Here is a 21,413-nt window from a genome sequence, read left to right as displayed (position 1 = left end):
TGTACTCCTGGTTTTAAGGCTTCGCCACTATGTTTTCGTTTTACCGGCATTTGCATCACCGATGAGTCCCTTTGGAATTCTGGTTCGTCCTGCAGTTCCCTGCTAATGAATTCCCTTCGCGTCGTAAAACTGAGTACACCCAAAGAGAGTACAAGGCATGACTGCTGAATAAGCCGGTCCTAGAAAAAGCTGGGGAAAAACAAATAATGAGTGACACTACTTTGAGCGTGTCTAAAATGCATAAAAGTTAACTATTGTCTGGGAAAAATACTTTAAGTACATGGGAAATACCACCAAAAAATTAATACTCTAGAATGGAACCGAAACGTCGACAAAGGAAAAAGATATGAAAAATAGCCTACCAGATAACACCACGATGCATATCTTATTAAGCCCTGTAGAAAACAGATGTATAAAACCAGCATAAACAAAACTTAAAATCCCAAGGTGATGTGCGTACTTCTGCCATCTTCCTAACAGGCCGATGTGTTGTAAGCGACAATTCAGATACAGAAAATCGTCAGTATATTTTAGTGTTTTAGTTCAATCTGATTATTCGATGTTGAACTGCCAACTACAATATTCTATAGAAATTTGTCACAGGTTCCTACTAGGATGAGTTTCACGTTAATTTAGCTGCTATGTTATACTGTATGATACTCCAGTACCATTCCTTTAGTAATTTTGTAATATTGAGGTACTGATGTAAATGTTATGTTTTATTATTTATTTTACACCTACAACTAAATACGAATTTTTTAAAGTTACGTAATGCGGTTCCCGGCCTTCGGTTGTTTCGCTAGTAATGATATCGTCCTTGTCACTGCTCGTGTGTTTACTTTGTTTTCCTCTTTGACCCGTATCCTTACAGCTTCAGTATTACTAGCTTCCACGAGCTGCTTACACCACATCGGCCTGTCAGCAGGAAGGCGGAAGGACGCACATTACAAGGGATTTTATTTGTATTGGTTTCATACAGCTTGTGTCTTCTGCATCTTATAATATATCCTTCAGCATGTTATGTGGTAAGCTATTTTAGAGATTTCTGCCATTTTCAACGTTTCTGTTCCATATTAGAGTATTATTTTTTGGGCGGTGTTTCCCATGTACTTACTTGCACCAGACGATAGTTAATTTTCACACATTTTAACCCCGTTCACAGTAGTAACCACTCATTAATGTTCCCCATCCTCCTTTTTTCTAGGCGTGACTCATTCAGTAGTCATGCTTTGAACATTTTTTCAAGCATCTAGTGAGAATTTACAAATGTGGTGTGACGGATGGTATGACTATTAACATGGACGGCTTCCCAGCAGCTGGAACTCCGTAACTGTCCACATACAGTATGGAAATGTAGCCATTGTGAGTACTAGTCATTGATTTTTGGTGAATGCCAGCATTATGGTTCTGTATGTCTACATTTTCTAAAACTTCAAAAAGGAATTAGTGTTCTTGACAGATGAACTTGAAAATGCGTCTGTACTGACACGAAACCGGTAGTAGCCGATAAAGCACCTTCATACAGCTACGCGGCTTTTGGAAACACCTCGTCCTTGACATTGGTATTGTTGTGATTTTTATGATTATTTGAGTGATTATTGTGTGTGGGGTGTTGTTGTTGTTGTTCATAACGTCGTCCTCTTATTTTTCGCCACGAACATTTTGAATGACATATCAGTATGACAACACATACTTCCGTCCGAGTTCTGAGTTAGCGGATGACGTTTTTCTCCTTTCCCTGTATGCCACATAAATCTTCAATACGGTGAAGCCTCTTGAAACACCGAACACCTCGGCTAATTTTGTTGTGTAAGCACCCTCCCATACGTGCGCCAAAATTTACTCTCGTTTCAGTTGACTTAGCTCCGAGATAAAGCCCTCACAACTACACAGAACACTTTCTGACTGGGACAGACACTTGCAGCTTGTTGAGGGCTTGGCACAAATACTGTTCGTGGTCAAATACAACCTGCAATCTTGGCTACCATGTGCATTTTATGTTCAAGCATGCATTTCTCACAAAATTTCCGTATTTTTGTCCAACGCCTGCCCTTTGACGTAAAAAACTGGAGAGGTGTACCATGGAATTGTCCTGTAGTCATAGGTAAATCAAATGGCAGGCTTCTGTACACTATAGGCTACTGCGCATGTACGATCACTTCAGAAAGAGGTCTGTTTGAAAATACTTGTACCATCTGATCGAAAGTGTTGTCCAAGTCTGTGAGACTCATATCAAATAGAACTAACAACTGATACTGGACATTACATAGAAGGGCAGCACGAATGGACACAGGTGCATTTGGCACATGGGATGGAGTTACGGATATTGTGGGAATCCTAAACTGGCGGACTCTGGAACATAGGAGCCAACTATTTTACTGATCAAGAACCAGTTATCATATACGAATTTAGGAATGCATTACACCTCCATCATATCTCTCACCGTTAACTATTTCAATCTTGACGACATTTTGTTAACCATCATATGACCCTAAAAGCAAGAGTGATGGTCAGTAGTATCATTTGTTTCATGGCAGGATCCCCTTTGGTTGTCATTTGGGCCACGTTTAGTGGACCCTTCACGGCAAGCCATCCTGGACTTACACTGCAGCAAGATAAAACCCGCCCGCACACGGCGAGAGTTTCTAGCGCTTGCCCTAATGCTTGCAAAACACTATGTTGGTCAGCACTATGTTGAACCATTATGAGCAAGGACCTCCAACGAGTTCGGGACATCCTAAAAAGCTATCAGTCAATACCAAGCCGAATAACTGCTTCCATAACAGCCAGTTGTCGACCCTTTCGTCACTGATTTGCTCAATTTTTTTAAGCTCTTTCTCGTTAATAGATTATCCAATTCTCTGAAATTGTTATTAGGTGCTCCTACACTTCGTACTTGTATGTATTTGGCTTGTAGGATCCCCAGATTTGTCGCCAATAAGATATGTGCGAGATGACCTCTGACATCAACTCCGTCCCACGCCCAGTATCAAGGATTTCAAAAACCAGTTACAACAGTTTTGGGCCAGTTTGCCTCAGTAGAGGATACAACGGCTTAATGACACCCTTCCGAATAGGCCAAAGGAGATGCAACATCATACTGATATGCGGGCTCGTTCTGCCAAATTCTACATAAATTTGACTATTTTGTAATCAGAGAAATAACATTACTTGCAAGTTAACCGGTGAAGTTTGTTTCTTCCTTCTGGGTCCTTTCATGGTGACGAATGAAAGCTGAGAACCTCTTTTCGTTGTTTTCATTAAATTTCTATTATTCTACTACACTACAGCTATTTCTAAACATCACTCATTTTCTTGATCATGTCGCTTCGGCTGACAAACGCTTCAAGAGAACCTTATATTGGATGACAAGATGTTCCAATAAGGGTAGCGTCCTACTTCACGTGAACTTGTAATTGTTTCGTGTAATCAGGTAATCTGCTCAAAGCGATAATCCCTGGGTTTTCGAACAAATATCAGTTAGCTTCTTGGAACCCTGCTTACGTTCAGTATCATTAGCCATTTTGCTGGAACCAGTTCTGTGAAGGCGTCATACATTACTCGACAGTAAAGGCTTGTTTATCATCCTGAAATTGTTTTGTACGGGTGTGCGGCCCAACACCGTGATTTACAGTTTTCTCAAAATAATTATTTGACTAAAAGTGCGGGTCTCGTTGGACAGAAACATAATTTATTCTGCAGCAAAAGAGGGGCCACAGGAACAAAAGTATAAACAGTGTAATGGTTTATTTAGGGATACGTAGAATATTGTTTCTACAGAAATTACTTCGTTTATTGAGAACGTTTCTGATTAGAATCCTGCCTTGAGGTTTTAACGGAGTTTGTGCTTTCCAGAAATCGCCTCTGTAATGTAACTGTGAGTACTAAAAGAATTCCACAACATATTCTCGTTTGTTGTTTGAGAACATAAATTTACGGCTTCCATAACGACATTATACTATTTCTCAGTATTTCATCATATCCTGTGTACTGTTTTCTGTTTTCCTTCTTCCTTTAAAATACCGCGCACAAAAAGGACAACAAAACCTAGTCTTTGCTAAGTCGTAATATTTTGAGGGAAGGACTCGTTTTGACACGTCCGAATCCTGTAACTTTTACACAAGACTGCTTTTTCTGATAAAAATTAAAAATGAAGGAGAAAAAGTTGGGTTATCAGACCAGATTACCGTCCAGAGAAAAAATAAAAGCTTAAATGTACCGGAGGGCCACGAATTTAAGTGGTTCGAATCCAGCCGGCCGATGTGGCCGAGCGGTTCTAGGCGCTTCGGTCTGGAATCGCGCGACCGCTACGTTCACAGGTTCAAATCCAGCCTCGGGCATGGATGTGTGTGATGTCCTTAGGTTAGTTAGGTTTAAGTAGTTCTAAGTTCTAGGGGACTGATGACCTCATATGTTAAGTCCCATAGTGCTCAGAGCCATTTGAACCATTTGTTCGAATCCATTCGGATTTTAATGAATGACGGAGGTCGGGTTGATCACTTATTATTCACAATTAAGTCAATCTTTGTACGTCAGAATACACGTATTTGCCGTTTTACATGGCGAACCGCTACTATATGGGAACAGCCGACCGACCGAGGTTCCATTGAAACTGTTTTAACCCTTGCCGCGTTATGTGTCCTTGGAGGGATAACTACTGATCACACCCCCTCAGGGCCGTCGAATGTAGCAATCGAACAGTCCCTAACGACCATCAACGCCTATCATCCTCCGTTTGTCAAGTTCCCAGACGTTAGAATTTCTTACATTATCAAGCGTTCTGCGCTATTTCGGATGGTAAGGTAACGCTAGTCAGCAAACTGCTGCATTGGTACGCAGCTCGCACGTCAGGCTGTCTGAGGTAAGAAGGACAGGGCCAAAGGGAGACTGAATATCATTCGTGAACTCCCTCTTTATTGTAACAGAACACACTATGTTAGATTTACTAAACCTCTATTGGAAAAACTCCTCCAGTTGTGTTATACTGCCTACTAAGAAACAGAATAATTTACGATCATACAGCACTACTAAGTTGATTAATAGCAAACATTTTAAATACAATAACAGAAACAGTAGCAGTACAATAAAAGCTGAAAAAATTCTTTGTCGATGAAGCTGTAAGATTTAGAATCCAAAATAGAAGTAGGCTCTGCAAACAATTTCCACATAAGAAAACTACTATAGCACCAGATAGTGGAGGTGCGCAGGGCAAAAAGAAAAAAAAGTTGATGTTAAAATGTTGCGTTCTAAATGGTACAAATAGACAGCGAGAACCTTCATGAATTTAACACATCGTAACTCTCCTAGAGTTCTGTCAGTTCAAAAACCAAGAGTGCATTCACGGAGAAGATAAATAACCATTCAGCTGGTGAGGCTAACCTTGCATAAATAAATTAGTGTAAAGAAATCTAAACTCAGTTGGCAAATTAGCAGGTTACCACTCCAGCAATTTACATAACTCAGAAATAAAGCCGGCCGCTGCGGCCGAGCGGTTCTAGGCGCTTCAGTCCGGAACCCCGCTGCTGCTACTGTTGTAGGTTCGAATCCTGCCTCGGGCATGGATGTATGTGATAGGTTAGTTAGGTATAAGTAGTTCTAAGTCTAGGGGACTGATGACCTCAGATGTTAAGTCCCATAGTGTTTAGAGCCATTTGAACCATTTGGAACCAGAAATTAAAAAAAATTAGTAGAGCTTCAGTAGGCGCTCGATGATTAAGACACACATACATACATCGCCGTGCTATACAACCCCACCTTGGCGGGGCATTGTGGGCTCGGGAGGATTGAGTGGCGCGGCTGGACGCGGACTTCGATTTCGGACGCTGCGCCTGCCCTACTAACCAGGCAGCTTTCACCCAAGGCCCACCACAAGAAACACAAATGGTAGCCAAATTAACAGAGATATATAGAATATAGTACACAACTGGGCCAGGCCTCTACTATAGATGGAACGCCGCCGCAGGGCAGACAAAATTATAGCAACAAGTAGAAAAGAAAATAATTTTTCAGTATGTTAACGGAGTGAAATAAAGGAAACTTGTAAGGCGGCCAAAATCTAAATACAGTTACCGAGCACGAAGTTCAACCGTCAATCAGAAATTGTACCAAACACACGCTACGAGGGCAAGGGGTAAACAACATAACCGCCGCACGGAGCGGGGCACTAAACACGAAGCATACGCGTTCGGTAGTCTAACGATCCGCTGAGTAACAGCACGTAGAACATAACCTTGTAAATAATGTTACACCCACGTATAAGATAGCAGTGACAAATGCGAATTAAAGTTCTTATTGGAGAGGCTTAATAATTAAGAGTAAGAGGCCGACCCTTGCAAACAATTAAATAAAATGGTGTCAAACTTGGTAACGTGAGCACCCAACAAGACAACAGATGAAACTGTGCGCTCCAGTAATAGTACATCCAGGACGTGGCCCTCGAAGTTAACCCACTTAAATATAAATGCGGGCCGCCACAAATCCGACACTCTACAGCATATGACACTTAGATTGGAGCATTAAATAAAGAAATAAATTCATTACTGTTATAGGAGAGCGCATGCAACTTTCCTGCATAGAAACAGATGCGGTACCAATAACCAAAAATCTGGTATGGAACCGGAAGTGAACCTCGAACAAACAACCATAAAACTACCGAGATAAACAGTCTCAGTACAGGTGCAGCAAATGACAATTATAGTTACGGTTACTGTCGATGGTCGGCTCACTTGCATCCGATGAACTAAGTGGGAAGCTTACCAGATATTTCCGTACAACGATCCCCGAAGGACAATGTTCAGCTGACACACAAAGTCAACCCAGTGGCGGTCCGTCGTCCGTCTCCAGGTCTGGTCGATCACTGCAGCACACAACACGCTCCTTCTGTAGGTACGGTCCCTTCATGTTCAAATATTTGCAACCGGCCATATCCGAGGTAATAATAGTTCGCAATCCAAGAACCCGCCGGAGTGTCTCTTCCTGCAATTGCTGCTATGCTCAGAGCCTGTGACTTAACTGCAGAACTTATATCAGCCATAAACTGCCGACACATTACTTACCTCCCCGCCAGATTCCAACTCGGACGCCTCAGCCCGAGCGAAGTGTTTCACCTTCCCCTCCGACCTCCGCGAAAACGACGCTCTCTTAAAGGTAACTATGTTCTGCTAGAGAGCATGGCGCGATCTATTTATCGCAAAATGGTTCACCCAATTAAGTGCATTAAGCGATGAATTAATTTCGTTCCTAATTACAAATGAATGCTATGGTATAGTCGCATTTGTCATGATACTGTGGCTCGTGTACCACACGTTTAAGTCCAATGTATTAAATGGCAAATGTAGAGTTACTTACAGAATGTACGTATAGCCACCTCGGCTGCATAAAATTGTAGTCCAATTGACCATGGTACACGAGGGTACACAAAGGATTACCTAGACAATGTAATGGCATGGCTCAAAATCTAATAATAATACAATTATAGTTCGTAGGTAATCGTATGTACTTTTTATTCTGATGAAGACCGCCTTAGAGCTGTCGAAACGGTGTTCAATTTGAAAACAATTTTATGCAGCCGAGGTGGCTACATGTACATTTTGTAATTAAGTTATTGCACGGTTGCTCGACTTCGGCCAATAACAATATTTAAAATTTCAAATGTAGAGGTTTGTGCAATCTGAAATGAATAACGAGTTCAGCATCCAGGCAACTCTGACATCCATTAACATCCTAATCGGAGTTCTATACAATATCTGGTCCTCGAGCAGTTAATTTAACAACGTAGAGACAACGTAGAGACAAGGTTGGTACTCAGCACGCCATTGAAGTCGAGGTCATTAAAAATGCCGAATCTTGGGACGATAATTCATTGGACAGACAGAACCTATACTACTTAACTGGCAAGCCAGTGCATGGCTTATGGTTCGTGTTTCAAAGTTTCTGTTGCAGGTTGCCCACCTAACGGGATCCATGGGCAACAGAAAGATGGCTTTCAATAATCATATAATTACTGATTGAATTAAAAAATTCAAAATGCTGTCATAATCTACCAGTCAAGAAGTACAATGTAGTCTGAAAGGTTTAACACAGCACTACAAGTATTGCAGTTAGAAACTGTGTACATGTTGCAGGCACATATCACGCGAGCTCTGTTCATAGAGTATTTGCGAATGAGAGCACTCAGCGACTTCCAACAAGCTTCACATGTAAGTTCAAACCATTAACACATTTTTCTTCCGCTTAAATCCTTCACAAAACGAAAGAAGGATAAAAAGTCTATGGCATTCGTTTTCGCTATTCATGGAGTAAAACACAGCATCAGGAGTGACGCTTTAGTTTATTTCTCTTCGCTAGTAGTTCCGTTCGTAACACATTTTGCAGAAAGTATCCATATGTACCACTGAATGAACCGGGAAAATTGCATCACTGTACGATACAGCGTTCAGGAGACACATGTGAAATTAGCTTTCCCTTAAAACGGAGTGCAAATTCAGTATTTCATAATAAGACCACTTAGTTACCGCTAGAAAACCTTAAACATAATTTCAAACCTTTTCTAAACTTTTTCCGGCTTATATGATATTTAAGAAGTTAACTCATTTGTGACCTAATCACGCATTTGAAGCTGCTCGATTCACTACATAATCGGGAATTTACTCCTTTCTTCTATCACGTAAACTCTGTCATCAACCCGAAATCTGTTGTGTACAATTAATGGTTTACAACCCATGGTCTCAATGGTGATGGTATCAACCCGGAATTTGTCTGTACATCAATGGTTTACAAACCATGGTCTCAATGGTGGTGGTATGCCGTTGCCTTCCACCGTTCCCTTCCTCTGATCTCGAAATGACTTTCCTAGCCACCTGTAGGAGGATCTAAATTTTAACATTAGTTCCTAACTGCATAGCTACTCGACATCCTTCACACAAATAAATCAGAAGTGAAAGAACCGATAGGTGACGGGTACAACACTAGGACTGGCTGGAGATGGGATCCCAGTCTTAGCTTTATGGTCTGGCAGTTGAGTCACTGTTATCGCAAACGACATCAGTTCTGACTCATTTACTGTACACTGGGCACAGTTTCTTGTTCAATATAGTTAAAATGCTAGATTACTCCGCTGCACAATCTGTATACAACACGAAAGGATCCCATCGAGCCCTCGTGCATTGTTGAATTTTGGCGATTTTAGCTATAGGCCCTATCTCAACGCCACTGGCACTAATGTCTGCGTCACTCATGTTAGCAGTGCAGTAACTACTAATCATCTGTATCTACACTTAATCGCTAACTCTGCAAGCCACTTTAAGGCCTTTATCACAGGAAAGTTAGCATATCGACACATGTTGTTTTCTTCCCAGTCGATTCGCGTCTGATGTGTGAGAATAGTGACTGCTTCGAGGCGTCTGTGAGTGTTTTTATTTCTTTATTCGAATAACCTTGTGAAGCGTACGGTAAATCTACTTCAATGTTGCTTCTTTGTATTTGATTTTCGTTTCATCCTTCAAGAATGTCCTTCGTATTCTTCCTGGGTCCACTTTCTTTCTTCTGAAAACCTCGTTTCTTCCCGAAACCCTACATTTTCTTCTCTTCCAATACGTATTCCGTTATCTGTTTTGTTCATTCAAATTTCAGTCTCTTCCACACCTCCACATTTTTTGTAAGCCATGTGGGTTTGGATTTGTAGCTGTGTAGTAAGTTTAGTAGCTGCATGGTTAGTCTGTTAGCCGTTCGATGTATGTGTCTCCTTTTTTTTCATTACATCGGTTAACTTTTCCATTTCCAAATACAGCTCTCTGATTGACCTTAATTTGTATTCAGTGCTACTATTTCTTTTAGGTCCCAGAATTTTCTTTAGAATTCTTCTTTGAAATTGCTCCAGTTTTTCAAGATCTCGACATCTTGTTGGCTGAAGTGTTTCCGCTGCATACACTGTTTCAGGCTTTATTACATTTTGACTGTGTCATAGTTTTGTGTTCCAGAGAATCTATTTTCTACGGCTCTGACTTCTGTTGTATTGCTCATTATACATTCTCCTAGGCATTTAAAATAAATTTTTTTATGTGATATTGTGTTGTTATTAAGTTTAAGATTTGTGTGCTCGTTATTGATACGAGTGCAGTGGACGTGCATTAATTAGTTTAATCTTGTTATTACGATATCTACAGGAGCCCTACCGTGGAGGCTGAAGAATGTTTCTAGAATTTTAACGTAACACGGGTTCTTGAAATTTTGCGAATAGTCGTCTGCCTGCAAGAGTTCCCACTCTCATAGGTCATGTTATTGTGTTAACATTTGTATCGCCCTACATCGTATATGTTCAGTATTCCTTGATAGTCCTACTTTCTCCTGGTAAATTGTACCCACTCTCCTCTGTAGACTGCGTTTTACAAGTATTCTGAGTATGAACTAAAATCTGACACTTGTATCACCTCCGAATGCACCTATGAGATCATTCCATTTCGTATAATTGCAAATTGTTTTACCAAGGCATTTACATAACTTTTTTCATTCCAGATGTAACTTACTCATGTTTTAGTCATAGATTAATATTTCCCTGGTTTTTGACGTCATAATTTTCATTCTTGTAAATATAAAACAAGTTGCTAATTCGAGGATGACATTTCACTCTCAGGCGAAGCGTGCGCTGATCTTAACTGTATAGCGGACCGGGAGACGAGCTATCGAGGCCCAGTCGGTAGGGCAATAGCCCACGAAAGGCAAAATGTCCCGAGTTCGAGTCGTGCGTCAGCACATAGTTTTAATCTGCCAGAATGTTTCAAATCAGCGCACTATCCGCCGCACAGTGAAAAATCAGGCTGTAACTAAGCCATGTTTCCGCGATAACCTCTCTTCCAGCAACGTATTATTCCAACAAGTTAAGCAACAACAGAACGTTTCAGAATCAGATGCAGCTGTAACTATGGAATACACAGTTGGAAACGTTTTATAACCCGTGGATTGTCTGAAACTGACAAATTTCGGCAGCCAAATAAACTATGTGATCAAAAGTATCCGGACACCTGGCTGAAAATGACTTACAAGTTCGTGGGGCCCTCCATCGGTAATGCTGGAATTCAATATGGTGTTGGCCCACCCTTAGCCTTGATGACAACTTTCATTCTCGCAGGCATACGTTCAATTAGGTGCTGGAAAGTTTCCTAGGGAATGGCAGCCCATTCTTCAAAGACTGATGCACTAAGGAGAGGTATCGATGTCGGTCGGTGAGGCCTTGCAAGAAGTCGGAGTTCCAAAACATTTCAAACGTGTTCTATAGGAAAAGTGGCTCTGAGCACTATGGGACTTAACTACTGAGGTCATCAGTCCCCTAGAAGTGAGAACTACTTAAACCTAACTAACCTAAGGACATCCACACACACATCCATGCCCGAGGCAGATTTGGAACCTGCGACCCTAGCGGTCACGCGGTTCCAAACTGAAGCGCTTAGAACCGCACGGCCGCACCGGACGGCGTTCTATAGGATTCAGGTCAGTACTCGGTGCAGGCTGGTCTATTACAGGGATGTTATTGTCGTGTAACCACTGCGCCACAGGCCGTGCATTATGAACAGGTGCTAGATCGTGTTGGAAGATGCAATCGACATCCCCGAATTGCTCTCGACAGTGGGAAGCAAGAAAGTGCTTAAAATATCAGTGTAGGCTTGTGCTGTGATAGTGTCACGCAAAACAACAAGGGATGCCAGCCCCCTCCATGACAAACACGATCACACCATAACACCATCGCCTCCGAATTTTACTGTTGGCACTATACAAACTGGCTGATGGCGTTCACCGGGTAATCGCCATACCCACACCCTGCCTTCGGATCGCCACAATGTGTATCGCGATTCGTCACTCCACACGATGTTTCCCGCTGTTCAATCGTCCAATTTTAACACTCCTTACACCAAAAGAGGCATCGTTTGGCACTTACCGGCGTGATGGGTGGTTCAAATGGCTCTGAGCACTATGGGACAACATCTGAGGTCATCAGTCCCCTAGAAGTACTTAAACCTAACTAACCTAAGGACATCACACACATCCACGGCCGAGGTAGGATTCGAACCTGCGACCGTTGCGGTCGCGCTGTTACAGACTGAAGCGCCTAGAACCGCTCGGCCACATCGGTCGGAATTATGTGTGTATTATGAGCAGCCGCTTGACCATGTAATCCTGGTTTTCTCACCTCTCGCCTAACTGACACAGTACTTGCAGTGGCCGGCTGGAGTGGCCGAGTGGTTCTGGGTGCTTCAGTTTGGAACCGCGCGACCGCTACGGTCGCAGGTTCGAATCCTGCCTCGGTCTGGATGTGTGTGATGTCCTTAGGTTAGTTAGGTTTAAGTAGTTCTAAGTTCTAGGGGACTGATGACCTCAGATGTTAAGTCCCATTGTGCTCAGAGCCATTTGAACTTGCAGTGGATCCTGATGCAGCTTGCTATTCCTTTGTGATGCTCTGGATAGAAGTCTGCGTACAACACATTATGACCCTCTTCAACTGTTGGCGGTCAGTCAATAGACGCGGTCGGTCTGTACAGCTTTTTACTGTACGTATCCATTCACGATTCCATTTCACTATCAGGTCGGAATCAGTGGACATAGGAATGTTTAGGAGTTTGGAAATTTTGCGTAAAGACGTATGATACAAGTGACGCCCAGTCACCTGACCACCCGATTCTGCTCTCTCACGATGTCTAATGACTACTGAGATCGCTAATATGGAGTACCTGGGAGTAGATGGCAGCACAAAGGTTACCTTCCATTCAGGAGGCTGTTGCACGCAGTGTCTATTATATTGACTTGTAAATAATAGACTTCTGCTATCAGTCGTCCTTTTTAAATTTTATTGGCAGATCTAGATGGCTAGAATGACTGGTTTCTAGCTGAACTCCAGATCTGGCAATAAAATTTAAAAAGGATGACTGATAGCCAAATCTATTATTTACTAGAGAAAAACCTATGTTTTTGCTGCTGTCCGGATACTTTTCATCACATACTGTATAAAATTACTAGTGCATCTGTGGATTATATAACACTCTTCCTACGTGACTATCATGAAAAATGGACAATGGATATTACTTATTAACGGCTATTTATGTAAACTCTTATATGTGTAAGGATATTATCGTTTGCGCGTTTTGTGATTTGTGTTAGTTACACTGATATATGTTAGCCTTGCTGTGTCATCACAACGGTATTTGTCAAATGTTCTTTATATATCAACTTCCCTAATTGTCCCCTATTGATTAAAGAGTCACGTCTAATTTCTTTAGTTTATTATTTCATTTTCATCGGATATGCAGCAAAAAATTTCCATCAATCGTCTTGACTCGTTTCACATCATGTAAGAGCTCAAAAATATGCTGTTCCACGCAGACGTATATCATATATCGGTGGTATGACAGAATGATGCTGTATCTGTACGTAACGATCGTTCGTCTTTTTTTATTTATCTCACCAAATCTCATACAATGGCTGAATGAGACATGTCACTGACAAGAAAAATATGTGCTTTCCAACACCAGTGAAACAATAACTCATCCTGATACGGAACAATTCCAATTCCATCAGTTAACGATTAATTCTGATTAATATTGACTATCTCAGCGAGATAATACCAGTTTCGTGTTGGATCGGATTTTGGTCTGCAACGATGTTCAGTGACACAAACCGCGGTATTTCAAACTAGAGTCTAGGTACTTGAATTTACTACTCCGCTGAAAGCAAATGTAAATTAAACGAAAAAGAATTGAAAAATCATGAATTGTGTTGCAGATTGTGTATACAGTATTACATCGGCTGTAAATTTTGATATACACACAGGAGAAGGTGTGCCAGACCAGGACTCGAACCCGGATTGCCCACTTAACCACGTTTCTTTTTTTTTTTTCCTTACTACTTTGACGAAATTAAGGCAAGCATACGCCGCCTACGTAGAAAACAGAAGTATTGGTGAAATAAAGGACAAAGAATCGGAAAGGGTCGGTATTCCCTTATCAGAGTTGTCCAGGGAGACCACACGAATGGGCTTGCGTTTGCCAAAGCATGGATCGGGGGGAAGGAGGGGGGTTAATACATGACGATAGAAGCGGGGTGAAAAATAAAATCCGCCATTCACGGAACGCTTTCTTATCCGCGGTGGTCGTGTCGTTTCTTACAAGGGCGAGATGGGGGGGGGGGGGGATGCGGGGAGGGAGGGTTGTAAGTCATCGTTGTCAAGTTGCTTTCAAAGGAGATAAAGATGGAAATCCGACAAACCGATGTTGTGCAGTCTCTGTTTTGTGGCAAATTTCCTATTGACTGTTTAGTACCCCGTATCCGGGACCTCGGTAAGAGGAAGGACTGTTCGATGGTACGCCAGACCACAGGCCACCGGACGGAGAGACATTTCGGTCTCTGTTACATTACAGGATGTGCGGTGTAATAGCAGGGTGCAATAATTTCGTCTTGGGCGGACGAATGTCTGGCATGTCGGGATGTGCTGACGACGAAACGTGAAACACTTGTAGTGCGATGTGGTCACTTCGGCTATCCGTGCATGCATTCCAGACCGAGCCAAACTTCCGTATGTCACAGCGTACACCTCCGGCAGTGCTTGCACACCGTTTCAGTGATTTTCGCATGCATGTCTGAAGGTACAGGTACTGCTGACGATCGTCAGCCATATTAAATTAATAAATTTTATACGGTTGTCCATAGTCAGCAGTGTCTGAATTTAAAAAACCATTTGTAGCATGATGCACTGCAGAATCTTCAGTAAACAAATCAATGCACAATACTAGTTACGTTAGCTTTCAGAATCCAAGACAATTATTAGGGCCATATTAGGTGACAACTTCAGCTGTAATATTAGGTTTCTATCGTATCCGGAGTAGGGAAGACTTTCGCAGTGCTAGTCACCGTTCTTGCTTCGGGGTTCTTTACGTAAACAAAGGTTGTGAAACTATCTACAGTTTCATATATTCATGGAACTCATCAAGTCGCGTATTATAAACCACATCGCCGGCCGTTGTGGCCATGCAGTTCTAGGCACTTCAGTCTGGAACCGCGTGACCGCTACGGTCGCAGGGTCCAATCCTGCCTCGGGCATGGATGTGTGTGATGTCCTTAAGTTAGTTAGGTTTAAGTAGTTCTAAGTTCTAGGGGACTGATGACCACAGATGTTAAGTCCCATAGTGCTCAGAGCCATTTGAATCATTTTCTTTATAAACCACATCGTTCACAATGTGATAACAAATGTTAGGACGCACAGTTAAGAATGTCAGTTACACATCCATAAATACCCAAGTTGTTATCATGGTAATAAAAATCTCGTTTTTTAATGTCTTCATCAATAATTACCTATTCGTAGACTCATGTTACATCAGACCAAAAAATTCTGTCAAGAATCTGATGTATCCCTCCAGGCGAGCAGGGAGAAAAGACTTTGACTAAGGTTTCGTAGTATATGCGCAATTCAAACCTACGGCATACGAGTATCTACAGTATCTATCCATATGAAACAAACTATCCAATTTTTTGCAGTTTGTACACTAATTTATTACTCTTCCACCTCGAGAAAAGCGTAACACTGTCCGTTTCAAGGAGGAATACAAGGCTCTCTACCAGACACTGTAGTTTTAAACTACTTCGGCGTCTCCAATGGAGCTACTGCGAGTAGTCGAGGAGTATAGGCCCCTTTGATATGTCTCTATATGTCCATTTTCTCACAGACGATTGCGGGACTCCGCTATTCGATGAAGGACGTCAAATTAAACATCTTTCAGCAGTCCAGTTTTCAAGCTATTTTATTTGCCTACCAGTTTCGGTGGATTACTACACCATATTCAAGCCCTGTGTAAAGACAACAATGGTACCAGTATGAGATAGATAACAAAAAAAGGGCGTTGTGCAAGTCTTATAAGCGGTGGTAATATGTACTAACATACTAACATAACGATAGCAACCAGTACAGGAAGTTGGATAAAGCTACAGATAAGTTAAGGAATAACATAAGAAAACAGTTGCACATTACATTAGCTTAAAATACTAAGCAAAGTATATATATCATATCGTAAAAAGAAATCTACTAAACGGAGGTCAATATTTCATATGATGCATAGACAATCACTGTATATACTAATGCAATGCCCGTGAAACAACTGGAGTAAAATAATATAGTCATGTACTGACGAGTAAACACTGAACATAAGACATGGGATTACATGCTGTCGTGTTGTTGTTGTTGTGGTCTTCAGCCCTGAGACTGGTTTGATGCAGCTTTCTCGTATACCAGTAAAACATACCACTTACTGGAGGTCAACCCCATAACTACCTGTATCGTCATGTTCCATATACTAATAATATAAAGAGAAAATAAAACTAAAACAGTGCAATTTATCAATCAAAATCTCATAAGATGCTACTTATTTAATAAAACATTTCTAGTGAATCAATCTAAGGATCTAAAATAATACACCGTAACGAATTCCCATTAAGCCGTAATTATTGAATATATGGAAAAGACCAAACCAATGTTATCATGAAAGTTATAAGTCTGCCGGTAAGCAGGTGAAATACTAAACCAGAAGCTATGGAGTAAGTCTAAAAGAAAAATACTGCGATGCTTACGCAGAATACTAGTAAGACACTCACTGCAATCAGAGCAACCAAAGGGCGTGCCGCTATATGTAATATGGCCCTTAAGCAAGGAAAGAGAAAAGATTGTGTGACCTAAGACAGAACAGCCACCAGCACATATGTCGGTTTATACCATACAATGTGTAATATATCAATTAGTACCTTTTTGATTAGACGTTTAATTGAGAATGTGGATCTCAAGGAATGTACTGGGACTCTGTGTCGGGTATTCTGAAGGCAATAGAGGTTCAAGGGTGCAACCTGAAGATACACCCTTGTCAACTAATAAAATTAGTAATCGCGAGAAAAATAGCACTCGTCACGTAACATGAAAACAGTATAAGGAGGGAAGGAACTCACAACACTAACACCATAATGCCAACCAATAAAGTGTAGCAACCGTCGTGGCTACCTGTCGAAGAATGAAGTAAAACAAGTAAATGGCTGGAGAAAACTTTATCCCACGCTATCCAGCACTTATGAAAAAATTGGGAAGTTACAAAGAAACTAACGACGTGTGTATTATTTAAAAAATATTGACTACACGGTTGTAGTGTGGCCTAGGAAGGTGACCTTCCAAACCAAGTAATGAATATGCGTAAAGAAAAATTCCTGTACATGTTGAAGATCAGTAAAACAAAATCGTGTGTCGTTACACGTCTATTGCACGAAATTGTTGGCGAGAAGTGTGAAGGTCACAAATACGATTATATGTTTCTCATAGAGTGGTGTCTCATATGTACAGCACACATGAAAGCGTTGCACTCAATACAGTGTCTTAACCAGGAAAACTTTTTGATTTACTTAATATACAGGCAAACACAAATATAAAGTAAAACCACCTATTAATTAACAATGAGCAAAGTGATCAGACATTTAAAACTTCAGGATATCGCTCGTTGGTCTACAACTATACATGGGAAACCAAGCCCTCATATTTCAAGATGATCAATTCTAAAAGGAAAAAGAAAAGATGTTTTGAACAAGCCATCGACCGTGGTTATAGTATAAAATCACCTTATTCCAAAGAATGAGTAACACATTGGCGTGGACTAAACGAAGAGGGGGGGGGGGGGGGGAACCCGAGAGAGAAAAAGTACATCCATATCAGGTTGAAAAATGTGTGTTACCTGGATTCCTGGGTTGGAACCATTGATAATAAACCGTTGCAGTGTGAAACAGTTAAACCAAAAAATGAGAGACATATGTCATCAGCACATAAAGTGCTGAAGACATCTGAATGTCTAAACGAAAACTGCCAATTCAATGTAACCTATAAAAAGATGTGGAGGGGGGGGGGGGAGAGAGTGTAAGCATACAACATGGGAAATGGCGTATTTGGGGTCAGAATTGAAGGAGAGAAACCACATAACCAACTAGTAGAGACCATGAAGTCAGTAAGAGTCAATGTCAAGTAACGTCAAGAGACTTATCTGTTGAAAATTCTCAAAAAGTAGCATGTCTAACGATCTATGTATCGTCCCTGTAGCATGTGGAGTACTATAGCCCTGGACGTACCATAGACGGCGAAGCCATATAAATCTACAATTTACAAGATCAATAAAACCAAATCTACATCGAAGTGTGTAACCTCATTTAATAACCGGCTGAGGACGTGTCTTTGCTAATCATAGTCAGTGCTTAAAGGAAAGGGGGAAATATTATGTAGTAACTCGTGACAGCAGTAGAGTCAATATATGTATCAAAATACGAAATGTTAATGAAAGCAGCACTGTTTTAGGTAAAGTATGAGTGAGAACACACTAGTAAGTAAGAAAGTAACTAAATGAGAACGTATGAATGATAGGGGCAAATGCTATGATGTATAAAAACAACAAAAAGCCACACAGCGAGAGACGGCCTCAGATGCTTATATATAGTCAGAACATAGGACTGTTGCAAGTATGTGCAATCATTGCTGCGTTCCTAATTACATGAAATGGAATACGAATGCGGCTACCTAAGGTCTAGCATCCTCGCTCATAACCGTGATCATCATACTTCTACCGAAAAAAGAAGTAAAATCGAAAAATGAAACACTAGGGAAGTATATATTGTCAATAAAACTATACTCATTCGACTTCTAATGGAGAAAGGAAGGAAGAACGAAAACTTAAAATATAATCTTGGTGCCATAAACTGGATGATATGTGCTCAAAATCTGATATGGTTTTTATGCGCCAAAACTTGACACAAAAACCCGTGAAGAACAATGTATGAACGGAAACTTAACCCGACCGACGTGTAGAAAGATACCACTTTGCTAGTGATAAAAACAGGGGCCAGCAATACTGATATTAGGGGATATCTGTTCAAAAGAAATGAGACGTAGGAAGTGGCAAACGACAGGAACCACGATTGAAGTAATCACACAAGATAGAAAATAATATATATATATATATATACCTTTTGCTAAAGCGATACCTTCAATCATCATCTACCAACTGTTAAATAAACTTTCAAATCAAACAGTTCAAAGACGGAAACCAGTGATTTCCAGAGACATGGGTCCTAGTCGAAGGAAGGCATCTCAGGTACATGTCACTATAGTTGTAGGGGATAACTATCAAACCTGTCGTAACCAAAATTGTGGCCTGAAATTTTGCCACACTGATTCACTTGGAGAATATCATTGCACAAACAAAAGGAAAGTAAACTACAGGTCATTAAAATTGCTACTTCACAAAGATGACGTGCTACAGACGCGAAATTTAACCGACACGAAGAAGATGCTGCGATATGCAAATGATTAGCTTTTCAGAGCATTCACACAACGTTGGCGCCGTTGGCGACACCTACAACGGGCCAACATGAAGAAAGTTTGCAACCGATTCCTCATATATACAGAGCAGTTGACCAGCGTTGCCTGGTGAAACGTTGTTGTGATGCCTCGTGTAAGGAGGAGAAATGCGTACCATCACGTTTCTGACTTTGATAGATGTTGGATTGTAGGTTCTCGCTATTGCCGTTTATCGTGTCGCGCCAATGCTGCTCGCGTTGGTCGACTGTTAGCAGAATATGGGATCGGTGGGTTCAGGAGGGTAATACGGATCCAAACGGCCTCGTATCACTAGCAGTCCATATGACAGGCATCTTACTCGCATAGCTGTAACGGATCCTGCAGCCACGTCTCGATCCCTGAGTCAACAGATGGGGACGTTTGCAAGACAACAACCATCTGCACGAACAGTTCGACACGTTTGCAGCAGCATGGACTATCAGCTCGGAGACCATGGCTGCTGTTACCCTTGATGCTGTATCACAGACAAGAGCACCAGCGATGCTGTACTCAACGACGAACCTGGGTGCGTGAATGGCAAAACTTCATTTTTTCTCATGAATCCAGGTTCTGTTTACAGCATCGTGATGCTCGCATCCGTGTTTGGCGACATCGCCGTGAACGCACATTGGAAGCGTATATTTTCATCGTCATACTGGCGTATCTCCCGGCGTCATGGTATGGGGTGCCATTGGTTACACGTCTCGGTCACATGTTGTTTGCATTGACGGCACTTTCAACAGTGGACGTTACATTTCAGATGTGTTACGACCCGTGGCTCCTTCTCTCGATCCCTGTGAAACCCTATATTTCAGCATGATAATGCACGACCGCATGTTACAGGTCCTGTACGGGCCTTTCTGGGTACAGAAAATGATCGCTTGCTGCCCTGGCCAGCACGTTCTCAAGATCTCTCACCATTGAAAACGTCTGGTCAATGGTGGCCAAGCAACTGGCTCGTCACAATACGCCAGTCACTACTCTTGATGAACTGTGGTATCGTGATGAAGGTGCATGGGTAGCTGTACCTGTACACGCCATCCAAGCTCTGTTTGACTCAATGCCCAGGCGCATCAAGGCCGTTATTTCTGCCTGAGGTGGTTGTTCTGGGTATTGTTTTCTCAGGATCTACGCACCCAAATTGCGTGAAAATATAATCATATGTCAGTTCTAGTATAATATATTTGTCCAATGAATACCCGTTTATCATCTGCATTTCTTCTTGGTGTAGCAATTTTAATGGCCAGTAGTGTAGGAAATGTCCATATGCTGATAACCACAGCAAGACCACTACCACAGTAAAGTGTGCTGAGTACTCAAGTAAATAGAAAGAGCCTTATATATCGGTAACGTGTGAAGTGAAACATCATGAAAGATAGACCGGGAATTACTAAGAAATACATTGCAGTAGTAGAAATTAGTTAGCGTTAACAAGAAAATGTGTATACAAATCTATGTGCATAAGAAATTAAGAAAACAGCCGAAAAACTATTCTGTATGTTCGTTCAATAAGTTCGTTCACAGGCTCCTTGTGTAAGTGCATATAGATTTCTAGATCTTCTAAGAGATCCATCGTACGTCCTTTGGCTTCGAAATGTAAACAGTGTTACTCAACGAATAAGATTTGTAAGCCCTTATAATGTTGCCATCTCCTAATACATTTTTCGGAAACATTTTTGTGTGTGAACCACAGCTTTAGCTCTAAAACCTTTTTTAATCGTATTTTCTTGTTACAACTGAAATAAACCATACTAATTGTTTATGTACATCATAGGTACACATCACTCAAAAAACAAACAAAGTAGAAGGTTTATTTTCTCCAGTGGGTTCTTTACATTATTATCCTTAAAGTAGACTATTGCAAAGAAGGTGCTGTCATAAATTGTAGTATGAAAAATTTTGAGTAACATTACCAAAAATTTTGAAAATGATTTCAGGGTTTTCTTCAAAGAAGCATATTACTTTCAAAATTCACAAGAGTAGTCTACTTTTTAGTTAGGCATATTTTAAGACCGTATAAAAA

This window comes from Schistocerca piceifrons, chromosome 3 (assembly GCF_021461385.2).
Source record: "Schistocerca piceifrons isolate TAMUIC-IGC-003096 chromosome 3, iqSchPice1.1, whole genome shotgun sequence".
NCBI classification, from domain to species: Eukaryota; Metazoa; Arthropoda; class Insecta; order Orthoptera; family Acrididae; genus Schistocerca; species Schistocerca piceifrons.
The sequence above is the reverse complement of the archived record's forward strand: the minus strand, read 5'-3'. Positions refer to the sequence as shown.